This window comes from Gorilla gorilla, chromosome 12, assembly GCF_029281585.2.
Source record: "Gorilla gorilla gorilla isolate KB3781 chromosome 12, NHGRI_mGorGor1-v2.1_pri, whole genome shotgun sequence".
Lineage (NCBI taxonomy): Eukaryota > Metazoa > Chordata > Mammalia > Primates > Hominidae > Gorilla > Gorilla gorilla.
In genome coordinates, this window is record NC_073236.2 from 46,073,275 (window position 1) to 46,092,155 (window position 18,881).

The 18,881-nt window shown below is 38.2% G+C and overlaps 1 protein-coding gene across 4 annotated transcripts in view; it reads left to right on the forward strand.

The window, feature by feature from the left end:
- LOC101148472 (sulfotransferase 1C1) overlaps nt 1-18,881 on the forward strand; it is an 86,125-nt gene that overhangs the window by 34,333 nt on the left and 32,911 nt on the right. The window lies entirely within an intron of this gene.

The window sequence follows — 18,881 nt, forward strand, 5'->3', positions numbered from 1 at the left end:
GGGATTTAGGGTCATTTGATTATGAGGTGAGATGGTCACATGGGGATGAAGTAATTCTTTAACATAACATCTGTATGCAGAAGTACAGTACGCAGAGATAAGAATTTACAATATAGTCTGTGGATCAGTAATTTCTAACAGAGCCTTAAAACAGAAATATAGTCTTTCCATAACCTATGATTAGCAAGATATTAATCAGCAGTAACAGTTGCAGCAAAAGCTGGTTACAGACCATCCATAGAAACAGGATGTGAAGCTAAACAACTGGTTAGACCAGAAATTCTCAGAAGGGAGTATGCCTTCGCCCTAAAGAGGCCTAGAAGAGCCATGGCAAGATGGGGGCGTTTATAGCCCTATCTTATCCATATGAAGAGGCGCCCCTCATGCATCCATTTATAGGCTCTCCACAAGGGTCACATTCCATTCCCGGAGGCATGAACATCTGCTTTTCTGGGGTAGGAATCTTGGTGATGTGAAACCTCCCTGACTGCATGTCCGTTCATAGGCTCTCTGCAGGGGGAAGGACATCATGTGCTGTTGGCTCATTCTGGCAGCCCAACCTGGCATTGTCTTTACACAATCCTGCCTGCAATTTTGTATTTACAATAATCAGGAGCATTTCATCTTTTATTCTGTAGCAATAGTTTCAGGGGGTCTCCCTACATCAGAGTTTTTATAGGCATAGTATTGGGGCATGGTAGTCCAGGATGGCCTTGGAAAAATGCAACATTTCAGCAGGAAATGCCTATCCTCAGCTAAGTCTGTGGGGTGGAGCTGTAGCCAGAGACCAGGCCCTCCTCTACCCAGCAGTTCCTTCCTCCTTTGCATAGCATTTAAAGGAACCACACTCTTTTCTACCCAGCACTAATATATCATTATTAGAAGAGATGGTTCTGAGAGGCCTTAGTGAGTAGCTGAATGACAACAGGACAGATGACCTCAGAGAGGACAGCAAGGAATATGTCATGAAAGGGAGAAATTTGGAGAGATTTAAACTCAGAGATAAAATTAGAGAAATCTAAAAAGACATTTCAATTAGCGTCTTGAAAGGGAATCAGGAATATACACAGCTCCCAATGCACAGAACAAAGTAACCTCCCTGTAGTTGTGATCATTATCTCTACCTTATTTTAGTAAAAAAAGCAGTGCTATTGTTACCCCAGGCAAAGGGGAAATAGCATCCTACCCTCTAGCCAACTGGAAGGAAGACAAACTCAATGGTAAAGAATAGATGATGAGATCTTAAGAAAAGAGACCAGCTAGTAGTCCCTAGGGTCTGCTCTGAGGTAGAAGAGAGAATGAGGATGGGGAGTCTAAACCAGCCCAGAGGGAACCCTGGGTGAAGTTTCCCCATCAACCATCACCCTTCTGACTCCATCTGGCCAGATAACTCAACCAACTGAAATACAACCTTCATGTCTAGTTGGTGATCCAGAGAGATTTCCTCTAGTACTCTTTAAAGGCATAGCAAGAAAAACAGAGATTCATTGATCACCCCTGCCTTGTCAATGCACTCAAAGACTGGTTCACAGGGCTAGTATAGTTTGCAATTGGAGAAGTGACAAGCCATAATGAGTAGAGGGCTCTGGTTCTCAGGTAATGTCAGAGTCAAAAGTAGACCTCAGAAGAGGAAAAGGGAGACAAAAGGAAAAGTGAACCTCATTTGCCTACTCAGAAATGATTCTCTAAGCAACTGAATGCTGTCAATAAAAACATTTCCTGTACCACCATTTGGACTCTCAGTGTTCACGACCAACTATACAAAGGTTGTTTCTTTATCACCTCATGCAATGGGTGATAACTGCCTGGAGCAAAGCTGCTGTGCATTTCTATTAGGTTGGTGCAAAAGTAATTGTGGTTTTCAAAAACCCCAATTTCTTTTGCACCAACCTAATACATGGAGGATTTGAGCTATTCTTCATCCTCCAGAGCCATGACTTGGCTACAGGCTGTTGAGAATCAGACAGTTCACAGATACAGAGTGCCCCACGGCCCCCCATAGAGCTTTACCCAGTGTGGCCTCCAACAAGAATGCCAGTTTTCTCACACCTTTCCCAGCAATGGATATTATCATTGCTGTTTAATTTTTGCTAATTGGAGAACCAAAAGGTTTTTCTCATTTTTATTTTGTGTGTTCTGTTTAGTTAAGTTTCTGCTATTGTACCTTATTTCTGCTTTGGAGATTCTGTGTGTGGGGCAGAGGAGTACGTGTCTGAATGTCTTGCCTGTTCATAGTCATTGACTCTGCTCTTTTGAGGTGTTTATCATGCTTCTTATTGGTTTATAAAGCATGGATATGTTTATGTATTACATATAATTGCATGCAGATATTTAATTTCCCCAATAGTCTTTGTTTATATTTTATCTTTATGCTATATTTCATAATGTAGATAATTTTGTCTTTTCTAAAATTTTATAGGATTTGTAAACAGATCCTAAAATTATTTTCTTTTATGTCTTTTGATATTTATTTCAAGACTAAGGAGGCATTCCTTCATCTATTAAGATATTTGTGGGTTAAATCTTCAATCCATTCATAGTCATATATAGTATCACACAGAGATCCAACTAAATTTTTTCTAATATTCCCAAAAACATTTATCAAATAACATCTTACTTCCCACCAATTTGGGGTTCTACTTTCATTCTTTCTAAAGTTATGAATATATATATGTTTTATCTTACACTAAGCTACTTATCTGTGACAATGTCAACCTTCAAATAAAGTAAGATCACTTTTTCCCTTATTTTTCTTTTTCAAGTTGATTTCTATTTAGTTAAAAGAATTACTCTGTCATGAGAATTTTAGAAGATATGCACAGATTTAAAAAGAAATCACAGGCTGGGAGCGGTGGCTCACGCCTTTAATCCCAGCACTTTGGGAGGCCGAGGTGGGCAGATCACAAGATCAGGAGATCGAGACCATCCTGGCTAACATGGTGAAATTCCATCTCTACTAAAAATATAAAAAATTAGCCAGGCGAGGTGGAGGGTGCCTGTAGTCCCAGCTACTCCGGAGACTGAGGCAGAAGAATGGCATGAACCTGGGAGGTGGAGCTTGCAGTGAGCCGAGATCGCACCACTGCACTCCAGCCTGGGTGACAGAGTGAGACTCCATCTCAAAAAAAAAAAAAAAAGAAAGAAAGAAAGAAATTACAATTGGATTGAAATCATATTTCATTTCCAAATTATGAAATATTTTTTATTATTGATATATTTATAACAAATCTTCACTTACAATAATGGAATATTCTTGTATATGTTTATATTTTGTAAAAATTTTTCTCTATTTTTTCATATTGACATAAACATATTTTGATAAATTTTCTATTTTTAGTTATTGTTGCAATCATAAAAGGAATCTTCCTTCCTACTTCACATTTTCCAAGTCTTTTATTTAGCACTAGCTCAAGGAAAGTAATTCGATTATATGTGCAATTTTGCATGTGTATGTATTTTATATATATGTTTTATATACACACACACATTTGTGTATGTATACTGACCATATTACCAATAGTGAATTAGTTCCAATAGCTTTCAGTTACTTTTCTTAAATTTTCTTTGGACATATGTGTCTTCATTTGGGCCCCCCCAGAACCTAGAATCAGTCACTAGAACAGGAATTTGTGTGTGAGTGATTTATCTAAATCTGCTCTGCAAATCTCCAGCAGAGCAGTGGGTACCTGATTTAGGACAGAAAAGGGAGAGAGTGAAACTCAATCAGCTCCATAGAAGTTGACTAAATGTGAGTCCCACAAAGACCCTGGGGAACTATGTAAAGCACAAGCTTTGGGATTTTCACACTGGAGCGTTGATAGAGGCAGGACACTTATACTCCTGTCCTCATTGTTTGAGGGTTACCCTTCCACTCACTGGCAGAGCAGGCTTCCAGAAGAAACCCCTAGACACAGAGAAAAAGATACTGGCATTTATAAGACGTCAGTGGAACACAGAGGAGCTGAGCACTTGCCAGTGTCTGCTACAGCCCCCTTTGCACCAGGGATCTGCTTGCACTTCAGGTAACATTTGCAGCCTGCCTTTCACTTTTTCAAGATCAGCAGCAATTTCTACAACAAAAACAAATTTTACAACGGGAGTGTTAATGGAACAAGCTACAGCCCCAACTGCTGCAATTTGTACTGAGACTATAATATATACTCATCCTCTCCCTCCTCTTTTGCTCTGCTGATGCCTCCTAACTTCAGCCAGTACTTGTGCTGGGCAAGAGGGCCTGCACATCAGGATAACACAACTTGAATCCCTGAAGAGTCTGAGCTCCCTGGTTACCTTGCCTTTGTCAGGCTGTGGTTGTTGCAATACACTACTTATGGTTAGTACTGGAAATGAAGGCACTAAGAGGAGTCCCAGTGAATCTCCCAGATCCAGACATATTCCTCACTGCCCCCATTATGTGGCACCAACTCCATCCCCTCATGGAAATCAGGGCCAGTTTCTGCCAACATAGTAACTCCTGCTTGCCTTTGCCTGCAGTTCTATAGGCAAGAGGAAGCAAAATTGACCCAAAATAACCATACTTTTAAGTTTGGTTGGGCCCCTATTGAGTCCCTTGGTAGAAAAGTTCCTCCCCTGGGCACCAGGACACCTGGCTCCAGCAAAGCCTAAAGATTATAATCACAAATCCCTCAGAAACATCACAAAGGAACTGATGACTGGGCCTGTACCTACCTGCCACTTCCCCTGGCCTCCTGTAATCTACCTGTCATGGATACAGTACCATATAATGGCCATTCATTTAAAGAACGCCCTGTAACTTGAAGGAAAGCCCCTGAAACTTGTAAAGTGTCATCTCTAAGTTGGCACCACCTTAGCTAAAACTTCGAGAGTTCATTCCGTGTTCCTTAAAATGATCTGCTTCTGGATCAAGTGTTCTGGGATAAGACAAAGAGGTCTTGCGTCTTAAGCACATTTTCCCACCTTCTTTGCTGTAAAGTGTCCCATTGGTGGAAGGGGATGATAATTCCGTGGGATCTCAGAGAGTAGTGCTGGCCAACACACTTCAGAGAGGAAAGGTAATCATTACTTCTCCAAAATGGAGAGTGATGCAATCAACCAGTCACTGTATGTACAGTTGGTTTCTTCAAGAAATAGGACCATGATCAAAAGGCTCATCATCATTCCCTGCTGCTGCAAGATCAGATATTCACAACTCGATATGCCTCTGTGAGAGACAGCCCATGCCATTGGGCTCATGTAAACATGATGATGGCTTAAGAGAGAGGCTAGCTTTGCTTAACCAAAGAGTCATTTCAGGCTGAGCATGGTGGCTTGCACCTGTAATCTCTGCACTTTGAGAGGCTGAGGAAGGAGGATAGCTTGAGTCTAGAAGTTCAAAACCAACCTGGGCAACATAGTAAGACGCTGTCTCTTAAAAAACAGAACAAAAAATTGAAAGATTCCCTTCTTCTCTCTGGTTGTTCAGTGCTTCCTGTTGTAGATCCTCTTTGTTGGAATTTGCTGTGAGACACAAAAATCCACAGGATTCATTCCCACCCCTATATGGCCAAGCACGTAGCTCTGCCACTGATCTCTGTGTCTCCAGTTCATTAATCTTGCCCTTCCAGGATATCAGTCAACCAGCTGGCCCTTTATCCTGCCCAGTAGTTCATGTGTATCCTCAACTCAGGCCACTTGTTCCTCCACACAGAGAGAATGACCAGACATACTGCACATAGCTCTACTCACTCAGAGGACCTACCCTTTCCACTATCCTCCTCACCACCCCACCCACTAATATGGAAACAGTCTATTATTGGATCTTACTGACACAAGGAACACATAGGCAGCAAATCCATCCTGATATTTCCTCCACTGTCAGATGGTCATAGGGAACTCCCCACAGGCTCCAAAGGAGGGATGCTGGTGCGATAGAGGAAAGTGTGGGTGGTGAGGAATGTGGAGTATCTCATTAATGAGCTTATGTCTTCCAGATTGGCTCAGACCTGATCCCAAATGTCCATTAGTATCATAAAATGAATGGTTGTTTATGCAACCTTATGATTTGGTCTAACAATTCCCACCTATGGTGAGAGGCACTAGCTGCAGAGTCAATTGGTGTCTCATATTCCAGTGCTTAATCCCTACTTTGACTGAGTACTCTGCCAGGGGCTTGTTTTCAAATGGTCAGCAGTTCTCTTTAACAAACAACACGGCTTTGCTTGATCCAGAACCTTAGGAGTGCACACTGTGAATCTCCTATTAGGACATGCCAGAAGCTCCACACAGCATCTTCCTTTTACATGGTTAGAAAGAGCATCTTTCTTTTCCTCTCGAGCAGTGGTCCTCAATTGGGAGTGATTTTGTCCCCATGTTCTGGAGACATTTTTTATTGTCACCACTGGGGAGATGCTATTGGCATTGGATGAAATAGAGACCAGGAATGTTGCTAAACATCCTACAATGCAAAGTACAGACTCCCACCCCCAATGAAGAATTATTGAACTCCAATGATCAACATTGAAAATGTTGAGAAACTCTGCTGTGGGCCCACTCCCTCTGACACAGGGATGCTTCTTACCAAGTTGAGTCAAGAGGAGGCCAATTTTGCAGCCCCAGAGTTGCTGAGGAATCAAGGGGCTCAAGGTTGTTAGGATGCCCCAGGTTTCGGAGTCCCAGTCTTTCCCTATCTGGCTCTAACTTTAGCAAAGCAGAGTCATCAGAGCTGCGCATTCCAACTCCTTTGCAGTTCTGCCACTCAATAAAATCCCAGGCTTGCTTTCCTCCAGTGTTCCCTCTAGCAGAGGGAGGTGAGAGTCTCCTAATTAAATGCTGCTAAAGAGGGCTTCTACTCCACATTTTCCTGGAATTACTGGTGAAAATTTTTGGCATTTAACAACAATCAATAACCCAAAAGTCCTTATAATTAGCACTGCTATTTGTAGTTGAAGATTGTCTCTATAGAGAAAAGCTACTGATATTTTGTATTTATCTTAGATACCATCATTAACTAGAAATGAATATAAAAAAATCCCATTCACAATGGCCATAATCAAAAATTGAAAAGCAATAGATATTGGAAGGGATGTGATGAAAAGGGAGCACTTTTACACTGCTGTTCGGAATGTAAACTAGTACAACCACTATGGAAAACACTACGGAACCACTATGGAAAACCACTATGGAAAACACTATGGAGATTCTATAAGGAACTAAAAGTAGAAATACCATTCGATCCAGCAATCCCACTACTGGGTAACTGTTGCGGGAAGTCAGGGACCCCAAATGGAGGGACCGGTTGAAGCCATGGCAGAAGAATGTGGATTGTGAAGATTTCGTGGACATTTATTAGTTCCCCAAATTAATACTCTTGTAATTTCTTATGCCTGTCTTTACTGCAATCTCTAAACATAAATTGTAAAGATTTCATGGACACTTATCACTTCCCCAATCAATACCCTTGTGATTTCCTATGCCTGTCTTTACTTTAATCTCTTAATCCTGTCAGCTGAGGATGATGTATATCGCCTCAGGACCATGTGATAATTGTGTTAACTACACAAATTGTACAGCATGTGTGTTTGAGCAATATGAAATGTGGGCACCTTGGAAAAAAGAACAGGATAACAGCAATTGTTCAGGGAATAAGAGAGATAACCTTAAACTCTGACCACCGGTGAGCTGGGCAGAACAGAGTCATATTTCTCTTCTTTCAAAAGCAAATGGGAGAAATATCGCTGAATTCTTTTTCTCAGCATGGAACATCCCTGAGAAAGAGAATACGCACCTGGAGGTATAGGCTTATAAACAGCCCCCCCAGGTGCTCCTGTCTCTTATGGTTGAGGCTGCAGAGATGAAATAGACTCCAGTCTCCCATAGCACTCCCAGGCTTATTAGGAAGAGGAAATTCCCGCCTAATAAATTTTGGGCAGACTGGTTGATCTCAAAACCCTGTCTCCTGATAAGACGTTATCAATGACCATGGTGCCCGAAACTTCATTAGCAATTTTAATTTCACCTCGGTCCTGTGGTCCTGTGATCTTGCCCTGCCTCCACTTGCCTTGTGATATTCTATTATCTTGTAAAGTACTTGATGTCTGTGACCCACACCTATTCGCACACTCCCTCCCCTTTTGAAACTCCCTAATAAAAACTTGCTGGTTTTTGCGGCTTGTGGGACATCACGGAACCTACTGACATGTGATGTCTCCCCCGGACACCCAGCTTTAAAATTTCTCTCTTTTGTACTCTGTCCCTTTATTTCTCAAGTTGGCCGATGCTTAGGAAAAATAGAAAAGAACCTATGTGAATATTGGGGCAGGTTCCCCAATAGATAACTACCCAGAGGAAAAGAAGCCATTATACAAAAAAGATACTTACACACACATACTTATAGCAGCACAATTAGCAATTGCCAAAATATAGAACCAGTCCAAATGCCCATCAATGAACAAGTGGATAAAGAAATTGTGATATATATATATATATACACACACACATACACCATGGAATACTACTCAGCCATAAAAATGAATGAAATAATGGTATTTGCAGTGACTGGATGGAATTAGAGATTATTATTCTAAGTGAAGTAACTCAGGAATGGAAAAATGAACATTGTATGTTCTCACTCCTAAGTGGGAGCTAAGCTATGAGGATGCAAAGGCATAAGAATGATACAATGAACATTGGAGACTCTGGAGAACGGGTGGGGGATGAGGGATAAAAGACTACAAATTGGGTACAATGTATACTGCTCAGGTGATGAGTGCACCAAAATCTCAGAAATCACCATTAAAGAACCACCTGTTCCCCAAAACCCTATGGAAATTTTATATATATATGGGATATATATACATACCCCATTCACAATAGTAACAAAAAAAGTAATACTTAGGAATGAATATAACAAAGAGATACAGAACCTACATTATTAATAAAATGTATCAAAAGATGTGAAACATGATAAGAAATATCAATTCTTAAAAGAGAAAACTTAATATAAAAATGTTAACTCTTCCAAAATTTACATATAAATTTAATGTAAAGCCAAATTTACAACCAAATTATATTAAAATTATATTAAATTATTTTAAATTTTATATAGAAGTCTAAATGACTGATAATACCCAAGAAAACTTTTAAAGGGAATCTGGAGAACAGTCATTATCTTTCTAGACATTGAAACAAACTATAAACCAGAGTAATTATTGTGTTGGCACAGGAATAGATAAGTAGATAAACAGGAAAAGTTTTCAAAGTATAGGTATGTTTAGTAAATTTTTAAACAGCACTAAATTTAAGTATTGAAAAATAAATTATTTAACAAATTGTGTTAGCAAAATTGACCCACCAGCTGAAAGAAATTTAAATGGGAATGTCATCTCATATCATATGCAAAAATAAATTCCAGCTGGATTAAAGCCTTAATTGTATGAATATTAAGCAATAGAAAAATTAGCAGAAAAAACGAGACACTATATGTACAAGGTAGGTTCTGGGAGAAAATTGTATTACCAAAGTAGGAAAGAAAAAGTAATAAAGTGAAAAGACATGTTTAAATATATTTTCAAAATTTTTTAAGATTTTTTTGTCAAAAGCTGACATAAAAATCAATAAACATCTTTTCAGAAGTGTCTGTTCATATCCTTTGCCCATTTTTTGATGGGGTTGTTGGTTTTTTTCTTGTAAATTTCTTTAAGTTCCTTGTAGATTCTGGATATTAGACCTTTATCAGATGGGTAGACTGCAAAAATTTTCTCCCATTCTGGAGGTTGCCTGTTCACTCTGACGTTACTTTCTTTTGCTGTGCAGAAGCTCTTTAGCTTAATTAGATCTCATTTGTCTATTTTGGCTTTTGTTGCCATTGCTTTTGGTGTTTTAGTAATGAAGTCTTTGCCCATGCCTATGTCCTCAATGGTATTGCCTAGGTTTTCTTATAGGGTTTTTATAGTTTTACATTTAAGTCTTTAATCTGTCTTGAGCTAATTGTAGAAAGTGTAAGGAAGGGGTCCAGTTTCAGTTATGTGGCCAAAAAACATTTGAAAAAAAGCTCATCACCACTGATCATTAGAGAAATGCAAATCAAAACCACAATGAGATACCATCTCACACCAGGCAGAATGGTGACTATTTAAAAAGTCAAGAGACAATAGACGCTGGTCAGGCTGTGAAGAAATAGAAATGCTTTTACATTGTTGGTGGAAGTATAAATTAGTTCAACCATTGTGGAAGACACTGTGGTGATTCCTCAAGGATCTAGAACTAGGAATACCATTTGACCCAGCAATCCCATTACTGGGTATATACCCAAAGGATAATAAATCATTCTACTATAAAGACACATGCACGTGTATGTTTATTGCAGCACTATTTGCAATAGCAAAGACATGGAACCAACCCAATGCCAATCAATGATAGACTGGATAAAGAAAATGTGGCTCATATACACCATGGGATACTATGCAGCCATAAAAAAGAATGAGATCATGTTCTTTGCAGGGACATGGAGGAAGCTGGAAGCCATCATTCTCAGCAAACTAACACAGGAACAGAAAACCAAATACCGTGTATTCTTACTCATAAGTGGGAGTTGAACAATTAGAACACATGGACACAAGGAGGGAAACAACACACACTGGGGCCTGTTGGCAGTTGGGGGGAAAGGAGAGGGAGAGCATTAAGACAAATATCTAATGCACGTGCAGCTTAAAACCTAGATAATGGGTTGATAGGTGCAGTAAAACACCATGGCACATTTATACCTATATAACAAACCTGCACATTCTGCACATATATCCCAGAACTTAAAGTAAAATAAAAAGTTTAAAAAGAAAAAAAATCAATAAACAAATGATAATTAGGGAACAATATTTGCAGCTAGATAAGTTGTTATCTATATATGAACAACTGTTATAAACAAACAAGAAAAAGGTAAACATCCTAATAGAAAAATGAGCAAAAATATGAATAGGCAATACACACACACACACACACACACACACCACAAGGCCAAACACAAAAACCTTATGAAGATTCTCAATCTCATCCTGTTATCAGAGAACTGCAAATCAAGGTAGAAATGAACAGAAATTTCTCACCAATAAAAGTTGCAAACATTTCGAAAATGCAGAGAATGACAACACACATTGTTGGCTAGGATTGGATAAAGTTGGGGAGAAGTATATTGTTCTATATTCCCAGAGAAATCTAATTTCTTTTTTTAGTGCAGAGATCACACTATTTTATTATTTTACATTGTTTTATTTTTTTCTCTCTTCTGATCATTTATATTTATCTTTTTAAATATTATTTTAGATTCAGGAGTACACATGCAGGTTTGTTATATAACCAGTAAAATCATGTCACAGAGGTTTGTTGTCCAGATTATTTCTCACCCAAATACTAAGCCTAGTACCCAAGAGTTCTTTTTTCTGATCCTCTCCCTCCTCCCACCCTCCACACTCAGGTAGGCCCCATTGTCTGGTGTTCCCCTCTTTGTGTCCATGAGTTCTCATCATTTAGCTCCCACTTATAAGTAATAGCATGCAGTATTTGGTTTTCTGTTCCTGCACTTGTTTTCTAAGAATAATGGCCTCCATCTCCATCCACATTCCTGCAAAACACACAATCTTCTTCTTTTCTATGGCTGCATAGTATTCCATGGTGTATATGTACCATATTTTCTTAATCCAGTCTGTCATTGATGGGCATTTAGGTTGATTCCATGTCTTTGCTATTGTGAACAGTGCTGCAATGAACATATATGTGCATGTATCTTTGAAACAGAATGATTTATAGTCCTTTGGGTATACACCCTGTAATGGGATTACTGGGTCAAATGGCATCTCTGTTTTTAGCTCTTTGAGAAATTGCTGCACTGCTTTCCACAATGATTGAACTAATTTACACTCCAACCAAGAATATATTAAGTGTTCCCCTTTCTCCACAACCTCACTAGCATCTATTATTGTTTGATTCTTTAAAAATGGCCATTCTGACTGGTGTGACATGGTATATCATTGTGGTTTTGATTTGCATTCCTTTAATGATCAGTGATATTTTTTCATATGCTTGTTGGCCACATGTATGTCTTCCTTTGAAAAGTGTCAGGTTCATGTCTTTAGCCCACTTTTTAATGGGGTTGTTTGTTTTTTTCTTGTTAATTTGTTTAAGTTCCTTATAGATGCTATATATCAGACCTTTGTCAGATGTATAGTTTGCAAATACTTTCTCCCATTCTGTAGGTTGTCTGTTTACTCTGTTGATAGTTTCCTTTGCATGTAGAAGCTCTTAAGTTTAATTGGACCTCATTTGTTAATTTTTGCTTTTCATGTGATTGCTTTTGGCACCTTCATCATTAAATCTTTGCCCATTCCTATGTCCAAAATGGTATTGCCTAGGTTATCTTCCAGGGTTTTTATAGTTTGAGATTTAAAATTTAAGTCTTCAATCCATCTTGAATTAATCTTTGTATATGGTGTAAGGAAGGCGTCCCATTTCAATCTTCTGCATACAGCTAGCCAGTTATTCCAGAACCATTTATTGAATATGGATTCTTTTCCCCATTGCTTGTTTTTGTCATATTGGTCAAAGATCAGATGGTCATAGATGTGTGGCCTTATTTCTGGGCTCTCTATTCTGTTCCATTGGTCTATGTGTCTGTTTTTGTACCACTACCATGCTGATTTGATTACTGTAGCACTGTAGTATAGTTTGAAGTTGGGTAACCTGATGCCTCCAGCTTTGTTCTTTGTCTTGGCTATCCGGGATCTCTTTTGGTTCCATATAAATTTTAAAATAGTGTTGAATCTGTAAATTGCTTTGGACAGTATAGCTGTCTGAATGATATTGATTCTTCCTATTCATGAGCATGGAATGTTTTTCCGTTTGTTTCTGTCATCTCTGATTTTTTTGAGCACTGGTTTGTAATTCTCATTCTAGAGATCTTTTATCTGCCTTGTCAGCTGTATTCCTAGGTATTGTATTCTTTTTTTTGGCAACTGTGAATGGGATTGCATTCCCAATTTGGCTCTTGGCTTAGCTGTTGTTGGTGTATAGGAATGTTAGTGATTTTTGTCATTGATTTTGTATCTTGAAACTTTGCTGAAGTTGTTTGTTAGCTGAAGAAGCTTTGTACCCAAGCCTATGGGATTTTCTGCATGTAGAATCCTGTCATCTGCAAACAGGGATACTTTGACCTCCTCCTCCTCTCTTCCTATCTGAAAGACCTTTATTTCTTTCTGTTGCCAGATTTCTCTGGCCAGGACTTCCAATACTATGTTGAATAAATATGGTGAGAGAGGCCATCCTTGTCTTGTGACGGTTTTCAATGCTTTCTTGAAAATACTTCCAGTTTTTGGCCATTCAGTATGATGTTGGCTGTGGGTTTGTCATAGATAGCTCATTATTTTGAAGTATGTTCCTTCAATACCTAGTTTATTGAGAGTTTTTATCATGAAGAAATGTTGAATTTTATTGAACGCCTTTTCTACATCTATTCAGATAATCATGTGGTTTTTGTCTTAGTTCTGTTTATATGATGAATCACATTTATTGATATTCATATGTTGAACCAACCTTACATTCTGGAGATGCAGGCTACTTAATCGTGGTGGATTCGCTTTTTGATGCACTGCTGTTATTTGGTTTGCAAGTATTTTGTGAAGGATTTTTGCATCAGTGTTCATCTAGGATAGTGGCCTGAAGTTTTATTTTGTGTGTGTGTGTCTCTGCCAGGTTTTGGTATCAGGGTGATGCTCGCCTTACAGAATGAATTAGGGAGGAGCCCATTCTCCTCAATTTTTGGGGATAGTTTCAATAGGAATGGTAATAAGTTTTCTTTGTACATCTGGTAGAATTCAGCTGTGAATCCTTCTTTTTTTTTCTGGGCTTTTTTTGGTTGGTAGTCTATTTAGTACTGATTCCATTTTGGAGCTCATTATTGGTCTGTTCAGGGACTTAGTTTCTTTCTTGTTCAGTCTTCGGAGGGTGTATATGTCCAGAAATTTATCCATCTCTTCTAAGTTTTCTAGTTTGTGTGCATAGAAGTGTTCATATTGTATTTCTGTGGTATCAGTGGTACCATCTTCTTTGTCATTTATAATTGTGTTTATTTGGATCCTCTCTCTTTTCTTCTTTATTAGTCTAGCAGAATATTTATCTTATTAATTTTTTTCAAAAAACCAACTCCTGGGTTTGTTGATCTTTTGAATGGTTTTTCATGTCTTGAGAGAAATCTAATTTCTTATGAACCTTTTGGAAAATTGTATCTATTAAAAATAAAACATAATCAATTTGAACCATAAACCCTCCTACTACTATTGGAACTTTTCCAGGAAAAACACAGTATATACAGATATACATATAGGATGTGTGTTGCAATATGGTTTGTAGAATAGTGGCTATAATCTGTAAACTATGCAAGTGCCTATGAAAAAGGAAGGAGGTAATAAATTGTCAGACATCCTGTTTGGTTTTTCATATTTGTCTTCATTGCTCACGAGAGGTATTCCAGATAAGGAATGGATTTCTTATTAATTAACGTACTACCATATATGAATGTCATCCTCCCTCAAACCCTCTAACTCCTAACACCCAAGCTCAGACCTATACCTGCACTGACACTATGAAAGTCAGATGGAAAACCTTTCTACACAGCAGACAGATATCCCATAGGCCAAATCCCATGAGGAAACAAATGCCCTAGTTATAAATGGGAAAGAGGCACCTGTCTCCCTCTTCTCCTGAAAGGGTCTCCTCCTTAATCCAACCCTTTGCTATGTAAATAAAATCTCTCTAGGAGCAGAGAGCACCTCTGACCTAGAGATGTCACCAAGGTCTGGGGCTCATTCCTCTTTGAAATGCAAACACCTAGGAAGATAGCTACATTAGACTCCCAGGCATCCTGGGGCTTAACCTAGGGACCTATTGTAGACCATACATTTTGGCCCTCTAGGAAGAGCTAAGGAGAAGTTTTATTATCTTTTTGAAACAGAGCAATGAACTAAACAAATGGCTGCAGATCCAATCTCATTAATGCAGACAGTCTCTGGAGGCTGGAGTTTCTTGCACAAGCACTGATCCATCTGGGGAAGTTTTATTTCCCCATCTGTTCACCTTATAGAATATTATTCAGCCAATAGAATATTATAGAATAGAATATTATTCAACCAACAAAATATTATTCCAACAGAATATTATTCAGCCAATTCAAACCTAGCCAATGAGTTGGAAGGGTTACGGTTAGGGTGAGAATTTTAAAAAATGAATGAGTATGAACTATTTATCAGCTAGCTTAGCAGAATTTACACAGGGATGAAATGCAGAGTAATGTATAAAATGTGATCTTCTTTTTGCAAAATAAACCATACACATGTACATATACACATTACTACATGTCAATCACCTTTGGAAATACCATCACAGAAGCCCCCAGAAACAATGGTTCACCAGCCATCTAGGCATCCCTCAATCCAGCCAGACTGACACCTAAAACTAACTATCACAATATGTAAATATAAATATTTGTAGATATATTTATAAGGATAGATGTAAAATATTTATATTTGATTATATGTATGGATGTGGAGATGTACAAATGAAGGCCACCAATATATTATTGGTGGTTTTCTTTGCATGGTGAGATTTCAAGTGATTACCACTTCTGCCTTTATATCTTGATATATTCCTAATTTTTAAGACAACATATAGTAATTACACTGTTTATGCTAGTGAAAATCTAGTATTTGCACTGTTCATAGTGTTTATTTTATCTTTGAAAATTCCTTTACTTCGACAGCCTTGAAGTCGTGTACAGTCTGTGCAGTTCACCACAGATCCTACCATACCTACCCCCTCCTACAATAATTTTACCAGTTTGTGCTTAAAATATTTTAGTTTATTCCCTGGTGTACACCCTTGTTTATTTTTAACTATGTGATTTCCCAGATTCAGAGAAATATGTAATAAATTCTACCATGAAACAGAAGATTTGTTAAACAATCAATTTTACTTTGTATGATTTAATGCAATGCACTTTACTATGTAAATATTCATGTTTGTTACATCTCTTGTATTAAAAACTCCAGATATGAAAAAAGATTTAAATATTTTTTAATAATATCATGGTTTGGGGTAGAAAAGACTTAATATTGAAATTTGTCATTCAATTCTCCTTAAATTAGCCAAAAGTATAATGTTGTCTCAATTTCACAATTCAAATATTATTATGATTTCTTTTTTGTTGTTAATTTTTCTTTTCTGTTCTTTTTTCTGGGGAGGAGGATTCCTTTTCTTATTTTTTTAAAATATGACAAAGCAATACTTTATTAATAAACATCCAAGGATAGATAGGGAAAAAAGAAGAGTCCCACCAACTCTTCCTCACACGCTGCCTAGGACTGCCTTTTCAAACTAGTACAAACAACAGACACTGGGGACATGCAGATAAGCCTTGCCCCAGACCTCAGGAACCTCAGTCTTTACAAAAGAGTCTATTTAGGAAATCAACTGTGGGACAGCAATTTCCTGGGGGTGGGACTCCATCTCTCAGGAAGCTGTACTTTCCTCACCTAGATTGTTATTTTTAAATTTTTTTGTTGTTTATTTGCTTTTTTCCAAATACAGATTTACCTAAAATTATAGCCCTGTCACTTTCTGAGAAGTGAATTTTACTCCATGGCATTTTTCCTCTTCACTCTGCGAGGAAGGAGGAAATCAGTGGAAGTCCCCGCCAAACCCACTGCCCACAGCCCACACATCTGTTCACAGGCACCAAACGTGCTCTACCTCCTCAGGAGAAGGTAGACAATTCTTTAATCCCTTTGTAGTCACACACAATTGACCTTATTTCCACCAATAATGAAATCCTGTAAGTCCTCCAGGTAACTAAGTGCCATGAGTCTGGCTTCCCCTGAAAACACTTCTATTATGGAGAGTGATAAATGATCCCTGCAGTTGTCCAAGTAGTAAGTCAATACACTACAGCAGGTGTTCCCTCTGTAATTGGGCCAGCAGGTAAAGCAGCTGGGACCCTTAACTAGTTCTTTCTCTGTGGACAACTTGGGTCTGTAATATTAACCAGAGCACATGTTCCCATCACCACTATCAAAACATTTAATCCATAACATGTCCAAGGCTGAATAAATGCCAGTGAGCAATTATTTGTCTGCAGACGAGTCTCTAAGCTGGTCTCATCATTGGAATTCTTGTCCTCTACAAACGATTCTCCAACAGCAACCAGTGTGTGCTCTGTTCAGTGGAAATCAGAGTCTTGATTTTAAGAAAGAGATCTAAACCCTTCAAAGGACCCCCCTTGAGTTAGAATAAAAACCAAACTCTCTCGCAGTCCCAAAGCCTCCTTGATCTCTACCTACCTTTCTGATCTCACTTGAACCACTCACCCCTGGTGACCACATAGGCTCAAGTCCCCTGTTGCCTCCAGGAGCAGGTCAAGCCCCAGGTCTTAGAACTGGGACTCCCTCTGCCTGGCATTCCCTTTCCAAGGGTCTTCTCTAGCCTGGCTCTTTCAGGTCTAAATTCACCTACCTCAGAGAGCATGTTCACAACTTCTTGGCCACCACCCCATTTCTTTTCATAACGAACTATCACTTTTGTCACAGCACAGCATCTGCTGCAATCTTGTTTATTATTTTATTATGTGTCTCCTCATACATGATTGGAAACAACCACTCCCAACAGTTAAACAGCGCCTAGCATGTAGAAAGTGTCCAGTAACTATTTGTTGAGTGGATGGATGGATGGATGGATGGCTGGGAAGCTGGATAGACAAATGAGAACCACCTACCTACCTATAGAGTTTAGACCAAAAAAAGAAACTCCATAGTTATCTTGTTTCGAATTATCCAAGTAAGTTCCTACAGTCTGTATGTCATTCCAGAGTAACCGTAGACTCACTTATGATTTTCAGATGTTGTTGTGGTTTTCTAATGACCAAAGGACACAGATTGCCATTCACATCCTTTGGTCATTTCCCCTTTAGGATTCCATCCCTACCACTGGCTGGGTCCAGTTATGGGTACCAAGGCATTTGTACATGGACAGCAAAATGAATACAATTTTTTTAAATTTTATTGCTGATTCACAATTAAAGACACATCTTTTAGATAACTATCACTGAAATTCTGAATGTGGGCCTCAAAAGTTGATAAATATTCATAGTGTCACTGAAAGTCTGGAACATAAAATTTCTACAAACCACCAAAAAAAGAAAATGTACTATTTCTCCCACTTCACCCTTTTCTCATAGAACAAATAGAAACATGGAGCAAATTGACCTCAAATGCATAGTATTTAAAAATTTAAAGTTTTATAGCTTATAGCAAGCATCTTTAGGAGATACTTGATTTAACAACATTTTTAAATGTGTTAATATACATATATATGACTTGGTGAGCTTCTAAGATTATACATTAACAGATAAAATTTTGAAGTTCAGTTTATTTTGATAATTATATATTTGCTAATTTAACTTCTTTCAAAGTCGTTGCTTCAAAATCTGGAGAGTCCAATAAACCAAATATTCTGTATATTTAAAATGAACCTCCTGGCCTTGAACCGCATTAACTTCCTTTATATTAAGATCTCTCCACCATAGGAAGAATCATGTTGACCTCAACTGCCTGAGTTCCCAAATTAGCTGTGTAACTCTGGGTGGATTATTGAAGCTCTCTAGGCCTTACATTTCTCACCTGTAAAATGGGGGCAAAAAACGATATATCTATTTGGCAGAACTGTAGTAAGGATTTTTATATCACAAAAGACAAGTAAAGCACTTAGAAATTGGGCTCAATATATATTAGCCTTTAATGAGGGTTTGCTATTTATTGTTTGGTTTATTTCATTTGGAGGTCCAAGGTTCTTTGCATGGTAACTACCATAAGTGAATAAAAATTAACAATTAT